This window comes from Lissotriton helveticus, chromosome 6, assembly GCF_964261635.1.
Source record: "Lissotriton helveticus chromosome 6, aLisHel1.1, whole genome shotgun sequence".
NCBI classification, from domain to species: Eukaryota; Metazoa; Chordata; class Amphibia; order Caudata; family Salamandridae; genus Lissotriton; species Lissotriton helveticus.
The window spans coordinates 1,957,240,973-1,957,255,623 of NC_136067.1; positions in this window are offsets into that span (position 1 = coordinate 1,957,240,973).

The following is a 14,651-nucleotide window of genomic DNA, read 5'->3' on the forward strand; positions in this document are numbered from 1 at the left end:
CATTCGTGCCAGCAGAGTAGACCTTTGGTAGCGACAGCCACTATTTTGAGTTGGGTCGACTATTGTAGCTCTGTTCCTGACACTTTACTACAATGAATTCAAAATTATACAGCTCATATGGATTTGGGTTTCCTGAATGATCCTCAATCTCTCAAGCGCTAAAAACTCTTCGCTGGCTCCCCATATCCAAAGCAGCTTGAATTCGAGGCTGTAGGACTGGTTTTCAGGGCCTTCCATCTTCCAGGACCTTAATTCCTGTAAGATAAATTCCAGGTTAATCTTCTCTCTTGTAGTTTGAGGTTGACCAATGCTCGCTTTTTGTCGATCCCTAGGATTCATCAGACAATGATGGGAGGCCAAGTGTTTTTGATGGCACCTGCCATGCTGTGGCACTCTCTGCCCCTGGACTTAAGGCTACAAGGGGCACCATCTGGGTTCTGTAAAGCTGTAAGTACCTGGCTTCTCCCAAAGTAAGCCAAATCATATAGACAGTGCCAGGGCACGGTTTGGTATTTCTTGCTCTGCAACATGGCTATTACATTACAGTTCAGAAGAAAATAAGAGTAAATCCAAAATAGAGTAAAATAAGATTTTAGAGGAAAACCATCAACACCCGGGGATTTATCACATTTTAATGCTGAAATAGCTTCAAGTATATCCGCCAAAAAAATGGAGTCTAAAAACGATAAGTGCATGATATAAATCTCTTGAGATCATAAAAAAGTAGTTATCTAAAGCCCCAAATACCTATCAATCTACTGGGAGTTCTGAGATTTAGAACATTTAAGAAAAACATCAACAATCTCAGAATCAGCAGTACTGGTTTCCCATGTTCAACAATATAAGAAATGAATGACCTTTCTTTTTAAACCTTTAAATAGTTTGCCAAAAGTATGCCTCGCCTCTAAGTAAGTTAGCTTTCGTTTTATAAATAATACCAAGGGCCATATTAGTTGAGTATTTTTGCTCTGCCAGAAGTTTTTTAGTCTGCTTGGCATTTAAAACACAGCTCAAGCAGGCAACCATAGGCGAATATGATTTACATTTATTTGTTTTATTGATTTCAGATTTTAATGGAACTCAATTCGCACTTGCACTTTGATGAGATGTATATATTTTAACTTTTAACATAACTGTGTAATTGGACTTGCAAGTGTGATAGGGGTTTCCCTCTGAAAAAAACATAATACTAATACTAAAATCCATTTTTGCCTTGCTCAATTTATCAAGGGAATTCTGAGATTTGGAGACCCAGAATTTACGTTCTAATAAATTAGCGTTAATCAGGATCTTCCTTGATTTAGAGTTAACAATTTTCCTTTTCTTAGCAACATAGTTAATAATGAAATTCAATTATTTTGAACAGAAGTACCTGCATGGTTATTATGTAAGAAGAATTCCAATAAATTTTTAATTCCTCCACAATGTTAGAATCATTCAATTAGTCAACATTAAGCCTTTGACTCTTAGAGTAAGAATCTCAAAATGAACCCAGATGGGTGCATGGTCAAAAATCAGAATTGATTTAATCTCTGACCGAAGTGAATTAACTGTAAGAACTATACTAAAATATATATAAATATATATATATATATATATATATTACCTACTGGCGGTCGCCAGTAGGTATATATAGTTAGGATTTTTTCTCTATGGGATTTTTGAAAATTCTATGTCTAATAACTTTGGCGTTTGTGGACGGAATTGGCTGAAATTTTCAGGAAAATGGCACATTTTGTTTCTGAGCAGCCCCTGAAAATTGGGGGGGGTTTCGTCCAGGGGGGGTCGAGAAAAAAGGGGGGTCCCAAAACGTGTTTTTAACATTGAGTTTTCCATAGGGCGGTTGGCCTCACTTTTAGCCCGAACGGCTGAATGGATTTGCACGAAACTTGGCAAAATTGTAGGGACTGGTAGCCCGATGTGCCTTTTGTAGGTCTCAATATATGTGCTCCAGTGGATTTTGAGAAATTAACGTTTAAAAAAAGATATATATCTGTAACAGCGGACCGGGCAGCGTCCCAGGACGCGTACTTTTCGCGCAACGGAGCTTTGTGAAGCGAAGCTGATTGGTTCTCCGGCGTCTGTCAACATTCCAAACAGTCCGTAGCGGCCGCCATCTTGTCTCTCGGTAGGATCGAGAGACAAGAGGAGGTCAAAACAAAGGGGGAAATAACTATAAGGGGGCATAGTAGATCCTCGCTGACCCCCTAGGTTTGATGTGGAGGTTTTAAAAGGGCCCCGCGGGGCAAAAAAAAATAATAATAATAATAATCGAACGGCTGAATGGATTTGCACGAAACTTGGCAAAATTGTAGGGACTGGTAGCCCGATGTGCCTTTGCTAGGTCTCAATATATGTGCTTCAGTGGATTTTGAGAAATTAACGTTCAAAAAAAGATATATATCTGTAACAGCGCACCGCTTCGCGTACTTTTCGCGTTACGGAGCTTTGCGAAGCGAAGCTGATTGGCTCTCCGGTGTCTGTAAACATTCCAAACAGTACGTAGCGGCCGCCATCTTGTCTCTCGGTAGGATCGAGAGACAAGAGGAGGCCAAAGCGAAGGGGCAAATGACCATAAGGGGGCATAGTAGATCCTCGCTGACCCCCTAGGTTTGATGTGGAGGTTTTAAAAGGGCCCCGCGGGGCAAAAAAAAAAATAATAATAATAATCGAACGGCTGATGACCATAAGGGGGCATAGTAGATCCTCGCTGACCCCCTAGGTTTGATGTGGAGGTTTTAAAAGGGCCCCGCGGGGCAAAAAAAAATAATAATAATAATAATCGAACGGCTGAATGGATTTGCACGAAACTTGGTAAAATATTAGGGACTGGTAGCCGGATGTGCCTTTGCTATGTCTCAATATATGTGCTTCAGTGCATTTTGAGAAATTAACGTTCAAAAACAAGATATATATCTGTAACAGCGCTCCGCTTCGCGGAGATAAAATTATATGTGTATTACCTAGCTGTTGCTAACACCAGTTAGCGACGGCTAGTAGGAGATAGCGACCATCTTGGGTCCCACTTTGCATGTGAGTGATATTTATCACTAATGACATGCAAAGTGGGCATGCCAAGATGTTAGCGACTGGAAACAGTCGCTAACATCGCTATCTCCTATTATCAACTTTTGGAAATATTCGAGATAAGCGCGAATATCTCCAAAAAGTAACAGCTGCCCTGAGCAGTTCTTAGCCATGTTATCCAATGGGAGGTGGATAACATGGCTAAGAGCATTAGCTCGGTAATGCATGAATATCGCGGAGTTTTCAGCGACATTAATGCATTGCGCTAGTTTTTTATCGTATTTGCGATAAACCTTGATAATAGCAAGGTTTATCTGCGATAATTTCTGACGGTAAAAAAATCTTTGCAATGCATCGTTAGGGATAAATATCGCTTAACTTTGGTAATATGCCCCAACGTCTGTTAACGTTCGATTCGAAGGAAATCAGGAATTGTTGAAAAACATTGTGTGCGCCATCTTGTCTTTTTTCAAATGCCACACTTTTGTCGTGCACGGCAGCCATTTTAGATGCCTTGACCAGATCCACTCTGTGAACGCTGTCGATCCTTACCATGGCTCCCCACCCTCGCAAGCATCTCCCCCAGGCAGTGGTCACCCCCGCTCTCTGTTTTATGCATGGGTAATAAACCTCCCCCCATCTGCGCTGTTCTTCCCTGAGAATCACACCCTGTGCCCGCCCGACACCTCCCTTTCGCCCTATTCACTACCGCACCCTCTGACACTCCTTTTCCTCTGTGTCCGATTGTCCAGGCCGGTCCTAGGCTATCAGCTAGCCCTGCAGATGTAGTTTATGGCCACAGCTGTAAAGAATCACCCGTCTTCAAAGGAGTTATAGTAGATCAAGGCCCACACTCGATGAGATCCGTCACAGCAGAAGCGTTGCTATTATCTGAAAACCATTCTGTATTGTGATTGGGGAGGGGACCGAGCGTGAAGCGGAAGATTCCAGGGATGACTCTTTGTACATCAAAGTTTTTACAATTATGTGTCACATTAAAAATATATAGCACTCCGACAAAGTAGTAAGATTATAAAACTTTAATAATTTATAAATATATACAAGAAAACAAAAATAGTAATAACATATAAACATTTTTAGAGAAAAACAACGAAGTAGCGGTCGGCTGTGCGAATAGTCCCAACGCAGCACAACGTCCAGATTTCCGGCGTGGGGCGTCGCGGGGGGTGGGTGATCAGTAGCAAACTGTTGTGCGAATAGTTCCAAGGCAGCAGAACGCGCCGAAATCTAGATGACACAAAAGTGATGTCTAGTAAGTTGCCACCCAGCAAATAACGGCGTGGGGCGTCGCGGGGGGTGGGTCATCAGTAGCAAACTGTTGTGCGAATAGTTCCAAGGCAGCAGAACGATGGCACCAAGGTGATGTCCAGTAAGTTGCCGCACTGGTTTTGGTATCCTACAATGCTGCTCCGAATAACGGCGTGGAGCGCCCCGGGGGAGGCGGCGTGAACGGGCCTCTCCAGGTGGAGTCTCGTCTGTTGTAGTGGGGCGCCCCTTTACCGTTTCAGTTGCCATTCCGTCCGCTTTTGGTCCACTGTGTCAAAATCCGCCATTCAGCTGAGTTGCGCCCACTCTTGCGGTGCAGCGATAGGCGGCTGTCACAGGACTCTCAAAATGGCGGCAGGCTGTTTCCTTTTTGGGCCTGGTCCACTGAAATGGCCCTGGGACACCTTGGAAATCGGACGCTTGTCTGCTAGGTCTTGGACCCCATTCTCGAAAGCGTCCCCTCCGCCTTGAGAATTCATCAAAAGTTTTGGGGGCCCCGACTCCTGCAGGCTTCTGGTGGGGAGCGGCTGCCATGATTGCTCGCGGAATGACCACGACGGAGCTACGAGATGGTGGTGCTCTCATGGTGACGCCAGCTTCAGTCTGAAACATCCAGAAACAAGGTGGGGCTTTCATCGTTTGGGGGGAAAAAAAAGTTTTCATCCAATGAAAAGTGTTGTTTTTAGGTCATATGATCAAGCCTTCCATCATTAGGAAACCAAAAGTAAAATGAACCAATGAAAAGTTTTATAAACAAGTCACATGACCTGTTATGCGGCATAGGGTATAAAATGCGGAGAAAATACGTTGGCACGTGAGGCGGTGTCAGTAGCGGACCGATGTGCGAATAGGCCGAAGGCAATACAACGCGCCAAGATCCGGATGGCATCGAGGTGGTGTCATAGTTGAGAGTTCTGAGCAGCGGTTGTAACACTGTCTGAAGCTTATTTGCAGCTGCTGCAGCTTCACTACGCGCGAAGATCCGGATGGCACCTAGGTGGTGTGTAGGAAGTTGCCGCACTGGTGTGGCCATCCTACAATGCTGAAAGTCGGCGTGGGGCGCCCCGTTGGCCTGTGAGTTTGCGTCAGTAGCGGACCGATGTGCGAATAGGCCGAAGGCAGCACAACGCGCCAAGATCCGGATGGCACCGAGGTGGTGTCTAGTAAGTTGTCGCACTTCTGTGGCCATCCTACAATGTTGAAAGTCGGCGTGGGGCGCCCCGTTGGCCTGTGAGATGGTGTCAGTAGCGGACTGATGTGTGAATGGGGCCAAAGGCAGCGCAACAATATTTTCTACTATATTTCCGGTGTAGAAGAGACCACAAGGCGGTGAGATGCCAAGATCCGGATGGCACCGAGGTGGTGTCTTGCAAGTTGTGGTACTGGTGTGGCCATCCTACAATGCTGAAAGTCGGCGTGGGGCGCCCCGTTGGCCTGTGAGATGGCGTCAGTAGCGGACCGATGTGCGAATAGGCCGAAGGCAGCACAACAATATTTTCTGACTGACACCACAAGGCGCTGAGATGCCAAGATCCGGATGGCACCGAGGTGATGTCTAAGTTGCGGACTGGTGTGCGAATGGGGCCAAAGGCAGCGTAACAATATTTTTTGTATGGAAGATACCACTAGGCGTTGAGATGCCAAGATTCGGATGGCACTGAGGTGATGTCTAGCAAGTTGGTGTGGTCATCCTACAATGCTGAAACTCGGCGTGGGTCACCCCATTAGCCTGTGAGATGGCGTCAGTAGCGGACCGATGTGCGAATAGGCCGAAGGCAGCACAACGCGCCAAGATCCGGATGTCACCGTGGTGGTTTCATAGTTGAGAGGCACTTCATCTGCAGTGGGGCGCCGAGATCCGGATGGCACCGAGGTGATGTCTAGCAAGTTGCTGTACTTGTGTGGTCATCCTACAATGCTGAAACTCGGCGTGGGTCGCCCCATTAGCCTGTGAGATAGCAGTTCTTTGGATTTGGGCCTGGCTCGTCTGCTGTAGTGGGGCGCCCCTTTACCGTTTCAGTTGCCATTCAGCTGAGTTTCGGCTGCTCTTGATGCTACAGCGACAGGCGGCTGCAACAGGACTCTCAAAATGGCGGCCTGTTCTTTGGATTTGGGCCTGGTCCACTAAAATGGCCCTGGGACACCTTAGAACTCGGACGCTCGATTTTTTTTTCCTTTCCTGTACATGCAAAAAAAGGTAAATGCCCGGTACGTTACACGCTTCATCTGCCACGATGAACTCTCTAGAGGAACCGAAAAAAATTATAGTTGTGGTAACTATACCATGCATCGTCATATGGAGAGGTGGCAACAATTAATTATAGTGCTGCATAAAAGAGAGATTTGGAGGAGAACCCCTGACCTGCTAGTACATTCATCAAAGAAGTGGCACTGAGAGCTTCAGAGGCAAGGGAAACGGTCCCAAATATTTAGAAGAACTTTGGAAAGATTAAAATGACATGTTTAGATTGTGGCAAATTTATTTCATGTGGACATCTGAGTGTTACTCTAATAAATACAGCATATGAACATCATCATAGTCGATGGTTGGTAGAGACATTTTGACTATATCCTGGACCTGCCCGTCCTCGCCCAAAATGGCGCCAGAATAAATGGGACTCGTAACTCCTTGTTGTGTACTGGTTGCAGAACCTTGAAATCACGAGATACGTATGCAGTTTTGAAGCACATGGCGGGCGGGGACGAGAATTGATTGAATATTTCGACATCCCTATTGATATTAAGTTCTGATGTGTTATTGATTACTGTACTGTTGAAAGTTCGAATTAACGTCACCCATGGTACTTGCCCGCAAATGTATATCTAGATAATTTTATTGTAACTGGCCCTGTCGTATTTTAATTATAAAATGTACGTCCACCGATTCCGTAACTGTTAGACACCTTAGTTCTTGCAACCTAATGGCCCGCCCGTTACGTTCCTCTACAGTGTAAATGTCTATTTATCATATACGATTACAGTTTGCTCCGTGGCCGGCCCACGTGGTTATAGGCTCGTATTTGTATAATGAAATTTTCACAATAAAGGTTTTTAAAAGAAAACATGGTAGTAGTATATACATTGGTAAAGTTTTTAATAATAGTCACTGTTTTAGAATCATTAAAAGGCAAGTGAAATAAAGCAGACCAATTACATGAAGGGTAAAAGGTATAATACGAAGGAACGCAGTAAAGATAAATGGTCAAGGGCTGTTGTGTTTTCTATTCCTGCAACATAAAGTGATCGATAAGAATCTCATATTCAGGCGTATCGGCGACTAAGACAGCAGGTCGACCCTCTTTTGCTCAACGGCTCCGTCATGGGACGAAGAAACGCTCTTTTTCTCGAAAAAAGAATATATTTTACTTGCAGGACAGTTGTAAAATTTCCGGGAAAGTACATTAGCTTGGAACATTATAACATATATTTAAGAAAAAATAATGTTCGGAAGTAATGAAAAGCGTAATTTTTAGGTCATATGATCAAGCCTTTCATCATTACAATAAGAAAAGTAAAATGAACCAATGAAAAGTTTTATTAACAAGTCACATGACTTGTTATGCTTACGTTACGCGCTGCGCGCCCCGGATGACTTCCGGATGCGCTAACGCGGCGCGTCATATGACGCATTACGCGACAACGCAGGTACAGAATATAGTCAAAATGTCTCCACCAACCAGCGGTCGGAACACAACCCCTTTCAGCAGGCTAAATAGTTCTGTTAAATGACAACAGAAGGGACAGGCAACAAGAACCATCAGTCAAAGAGGGGAGGGCTAGTTCTTCTCTACCGGGTTACATTGGGGCGCTACCGGAACTGATCGAATTGGTAGTCTACAGTGTTTCTGGATGTTTCAGACTGAAGCTGGGGTTAGCATGAGAGCAGCACCATTTCGTAGCTCCGTCGTGGTCATTCCGCAACCAATCATGGCAGCCGTTCTTTATCGTTATTTTGGGCGGGGTGGGTGGCGGAGCAGAGCTGTTTTGCAGCCATCATTGTGTGGAGTTCAGTTCATCTCACTAGTTTTGTATTTGTCATGAGGGGTTGTTCCTAATGTTTCTATTTTAGCGAGGTCAAAAAGAGATCCCATTAGTGGCCTACTGATTTTGCTCGATTCCTTTTCTTTTTTTTTACACGATTTTTCGTTATCTGCAAAGACTAAACAGAGTATTGCGACTCTGTGTTTGTTTGTAAATAGAGAATGAACCAAAGAGAACTAATTCTAAAACAGTAAATACTTGGATAACAATGAATCAAATGGAGAGAGAAGCAGGCACGACGGATTACAATGGGGGCAAAGACCTGCGTTAACTACCTTTCACTATCTGCAAAGAGAGAGTACTCCTAATAGAAATGAGGGGGGGGGCACCATTCAAAGCAGATCAGTGTGCATAAACACGAAAATGTTTTCACTTACCACGTACTTGACATTCGACAGCTTATGATATTTGCTATTAAAAAACCATTGAAATTCACTGAAAAAACCATAGGTTATAGACCATATATAGTTAGGAATTAGCATTTACAAAACCTTGAAAATTCACTGAAAAAACCATAGGTTATAGACCATATATAGTTAGGAATTAGCATTTAAAAAACCTTATTTTACTCACACAAAACCATTGAAATTCCATATATAGTTAGTTGCACTAACTATATATCGCGCACCTGCAATCCACTGCTGATGATGTCACATATTACATCATTCATGACATGGTCAGTGACATCACTGATGACATCACTGATGACATCTCAAATGACATCACTGATGACATCACTGATGACAACATCCAGTGACTGTATGTTTCTGTAAAGTTAAAATGTGTCTTACATATTGAAGAATGAGTGGAAGTATAAGTGTCTGGACAAAGGATTTAGTAGGTGCATGACTGAATGCATGAGTGAGTGATTAAATGTGTCTCACTGAGTGCATGGGTTAGTGACTAAAGTGTCTTAATTTGTGCATCATTATGTCTGTTGTTCTGTAAACTGCTGCATGTTTTGATCAGTAGCTATATGATTAACTATATGGGTTACTGATTGATTGTCCAAGTATTTGTATGGGAGACTGAGTGTGTGTGTGGCTGGCTGGGAGGTGTGTGACTCTGTGCAGATCAATGTGTACTTGTATCAATGATTGTATAACAAGGTAAGTATGTGTTAGTATATGTTTGAAAATGTAAGGTGCTCTATGTTTAACTGTATAGACAAGAAAATGGAAGTGTCATTGATTCTTTACAGGACTGACTAGGTGTGTGAGTAACTCCATGGATGAGTGGCAGACTGTGAGTGTCTGTATAGGTGTATGAGTGCATATGATAGTGTTGTAAAGATGAGTGATTGTATGTATGAATGATAGTATGGGTGAATGAGTGAAGGTGTGTGTAGACGTAGGAATCAGTGAGTGCGTATGTAGTAACTAGTATTGGTGTGTCAATGGTTTCAAAAATTATATTCTGTATTTAACACTGGGTGAAACAGAGGTTATATTAAAATGTGAGGAGATGCATTGTATTGTCACATGAATGATATCATCAGTGATGTGGTCATTGATGTCAAATGAGATGTCATCAGTGATGTCATCAGTGATGTCATTTGAGATGTCATCAGTGATGTCATCAGTGATGTCACTGACCATGTCATGAATGATGTAATATGTGACATCATCAGCAGTGGATTGCAGGTGCGCGATATATAGTTAGTGCAACTAACTATATATGGAATTTCAATGGTTTTGTGTGAGTAAAATAAGGTTTTTTAAATGCTAATTCCTAACTATATATGGTCTATAACCTATGGTTTTTTCAGTGAATTTTCAAGGTTTTGTAAATGCTAATTCCTAACTATATATGGTCTATAACCTATGGTTTTTTCAGTGAATATATATATATATGTATGTGATGTATTCACTCCCTCCCAGCCCGTATGCCAACACTAACCCCCAAAATTTCAAATGTCCTCTTGTTTCCATGGGAAGAAACAGCTTCTCCCAAGTCCCAATATTTCTATTACGTTTTATACTAGGATTGCAGATCTACGTGTATTATATGGATACCTACAAATGTAGTTCTGAGTGATTCATTAACTATTATCCCCTCATCACATTGTCCTTCATTGAATGTTTTTCTTAATACTCAGAAAAGTTTTGCTGTTATTTGTGTGTTTTACTTGTTTTTTCTTAATTGCAGGTATCTCTTTTGTCTAGGTAGAATTATGTAGAGTTTGCAACTCAGGAACAAAACGGAAATTGTTCTTTCTCTCTCCTGTTTATTCCTCTCACTCTAGGTTAGATTATATATATACCTAATTATATATATATATAATCTAACCTAGAGTGAGAGGAATAAACAGGAGAGAGAAAGAACAATTTCCGTTTTGTTCCTGAGTTGCAAACTCTACATAATTCTACCTAGACAAAAGAGATACCTGCAATTAAGAAAAAACAAGTAAAACACACAAATAACAGCAAAACTTTTCTGAGTATTAAGAAAAACATTCAATGAAGGACAATGTGATGAGGGGATAATAGTTAATGAATCACTCAGAACTACATTTGTAGGTATCCATATAATACACGTAGATCTGCAATCCTAGTATAAAACGTAATAGAAATATTGGGACTTGGGAGAAGCTGTTTCTTCCCATGGAAACAAGAGGACATTTGAAATTTTGGGGGTTAGTGTTGGCATACGGGCTGGGAGGGAGTGAATACATCACATATTCCCCTCGCATTTATGTGAGAGAAAGTTCCTAGATCTGTGATGAGCCACAACATTCCTACTTCCTAGTGTTACCAAACTTCTCCTAGTGAAACAAATACACATCATTCCTAAATTCAGTATCTTGGGAACATTTCAGAAATGCATAGGTTTCTTCATACTCATTTTTCATTTGTTAGATTTTAACATATTGTGAATTGCTGCATGGTAGGTACCAAATGAAAAATCATTAAAAGGTACTGCTCAGTTGTTGGGTATGGGTATGGCTTACATTTTGGCAACCAACAAATACAAACATCCCTATAGTCTGAGGGTTTCACAGATGTAACAGAATATTAATTTAGTAAACATTGTCATCTATTTCTAATTTTCCCAACTTTTTAACTCAACAATTATATTCTTTGCGAAAACTATGAGCCTTGCTAAATTCCACATTTTGTGTAGTTTCTGGAAATGTATAGCTTTTCAGGTTCTCCCATGGGTTTCACACGTTTCCAGCACAGACTGCAAGTAGGCAGAAACAAAAAAAAAACAATTAAGAAAAATCAACTACCACTTAGAAAAATGAAAAAACTGATAAAAAAAAACACACACATTTTATTATAACTTTGTTCCTGAGGGTTGGGAATATGCTGATCTAAGCACAGCAAACCTATGTTGATGGCATTTTTAGAAGAATTGGGAAAAAAACACAGACGTACTTGAACAGCACTTTTTTCCATTTTTACAAAACATTTTGCAATAGTTTGACAATATTCTTGGTTCTCTCTCGGGGCATTCACAAACCCTGGATGATTATAGAATCCCAACATTATGGAAAAAGAGAAGCAAATAGTCCTGGATACCTTTTTGGTAGAAAAAGTTATAAAAGCTTAAGTGTGAAGTGCCTCAGACATCAAAAAATAGCCCAGTGTGGGAGAAAAGGTGTGGGGGCAGAAGCATAAGCAGCTACGGGGCAATAAAGGGAAAAATGGGGAAGGGACAGAGAACACAGGAGAGTTGCTAGGCAGGCTGGTGATGGTAAAACCTGGTCTAGGATGGCAGCTCCAAATAGGTGTAATAAAGGTATAGGGGTCTGTAAAGCTGTAAATTCCGAGAAGACTGCAGCCAAGCAAACCAGCAAGCTACCCAAATCCTAGTCAGGTGGAGTGGTGTTGATAGTAGGGTCAACCTGGATACTGGTGAAGTACCCCAGGATGCCCAGACATTGGATGCCAAAGTGATACAGCAAGAGTCGCAACGGTAGCAGAGAAAGGATACCCGAGGGAAACAGCAAGAGACAAAAACAGCAAAAATGCAGAGCAACAAATTGGGTGTCCAAACAAACAAAGCAGAGAGCCAATGCAACTACAAGCACCAGGCGAATAGGCTAGGGATAAAACTGTTAAACACCCTTCTACCGCTATCAACTAGAAAGTGCATCACAAACATTAAGTTACATTCCTTCTGTGATTATTGTTCTAGTTCACCATTTTCAAGCAACCCGTCGCTGACCACCTCTATTGCCTACTCTACGTTTAGGAACCCCAAGATTGTTACTAAGGGTTACATTTACAGACGCCAGGCCCCTCTCTTGGTGGTCTACTCCTAATCTCTTGACAAAATACAAGGACTATTGTGAAAAATGGAAGACAGCAGGATGGCAACGAGAATAATGAAAATACCATAAAAGGTGAACAAACAGTTACAAAAAGTTTGCTGATATGAAGCAACAACTATGATAAAGGGACCAACAGCATGGAGACCTTGCTAAGGAATATTAACAGGCGCCTAGATCAGAAACCCACTTCCACTTGAGAGACCTGGAAATACCACACTGTGGTCGCCATGATATTCTGTATTCTTGAGGAGCCAAACATGTAACAAACTGCTACAACATGCCTCAAGCATCTTTACGTCTAATATGGGCGTCATTATTGATTGTTTCACAGTGTGCGTATAGAAAATGCTGCAGATAGGAATCAGTAAAGTAAAAATTTCTCATTATGAACAGCAGAGATGTTGAACAAACACTACAAAAAGAGAGGTTGCGATTCATTCATATTTGCTGTTAATTACACCTCATTTTGCACTCATTTGGTTTTTAGGCTTGTTTGAGCTAGAACTAAATAGTTTAATTTTGAACTCCCAGTTAAACCATACACAAATCTTCAAGATTTGAGGCTGGCAGTTTCCCGTCCATGGTGGGATTTGAAACCCCCAATTGTTATTTTAGGGATGATATAATCACAAGGGTAGATGCAAAATACTTCATTATTGTAGGCAGCCATACAAGCTGAAGCAAACAGTCCAATGAAGCTTTTGTATAGTAGTAAATGAACAGCAAACAAATATATTTTTTTTTTCAGTGAGCAGAACTGGTCTCTAAAGTAACCTAAAATTGGCATAAATAAAATAACAGCTCCCCCCCAAAAAAGATTTCCTAAAACTTATCTGGCCTATAGCTGATCAATGACTTTGAAAAACCTTGTTTCAGTTAGTCTATTGTAATGGTGGATAGCACTAGGACCTGGCATAGTGGTGAACCTAGTTCAGTGTGATTAAACCTTGCTTTAAATAGTAATCTGTAGAAGAAAGCAAAAATTCAAGAAGATAGTAATTTCGATTCTTTCAGTTTAAATGGGCATAACATCATAGCAAAAAGTACCCATCGCCACAGTGGAGTTCTTAGGGGTTCCCGCAATGGGTCCCAGCTAAGAACAACAAAATCTGAATAATGTTTAATTGACGAAAATCTTTTTTCTAAATGAAAAATACGTTCCTATATCCACGGAGTGCTATGTTGGCAGAATATCCACTCACCATATATTTCATTATCTCTTGTATAGAAGTTAAAATCCTGTCTTTTCTGGAAAATTGTTTTGTTAAAAAAATACTTAAATAGAAAAAGTACAGTACATATTTAGACAACGAATGATGACTCACACAAAAAAACAAAAGAGCAAGAAAGTTAGTGATTGACAATTGGCTGGCATATTGAAAGCATTAAAATATAGTACGTCCTAATAAAGGAAATTTCAAAAGAAAGGATAATGCAGGATCAAGAGCGTGAGAAGAGATTATGATGAGTGAAAAGGCGCAGATAATTCAGATATTATGGGTCAAGGGTGAATACAATCTACAGATCTGTAAGCAGGCTGTTATCAGTAGACTTCTGTAGGGATTCTAGCGAAATACGGCCGATTATTTTAAGATTTGGGCTCCTGGCCCTGTAGTCCACCTGATAGGAAGGGCACAATGCCGGTTTCCAAAAATATGAAACATTGCTTTTCCAGGGAAAATGACCAGCATTTTGCTTAGTTTGGAAGCATGAAACATCATGATAAAGATCAACGCACACATTCATGAGTTCAGATCTGGGCCAAACCGGAGCGCAATTGGTGGATAGAGAAGAATAATTGCAAATATTGTGTACTGTATCACAGTGTAGCTCTGGGCATCTCAAATAAGTAGTGGCACTGTATAATCAAGTTTGTCGGTCTGAGAACCGGTGGTTGAAGGAACAATTCAAACAGCATGATTTTAAGCCTCTCTAATCACCTCATTGTAAGATGTCAATATCTAACCGTGTTGATTTCCTGATAAATTCCAAATAAAGCTTTCTCTTTAGTTCCTAA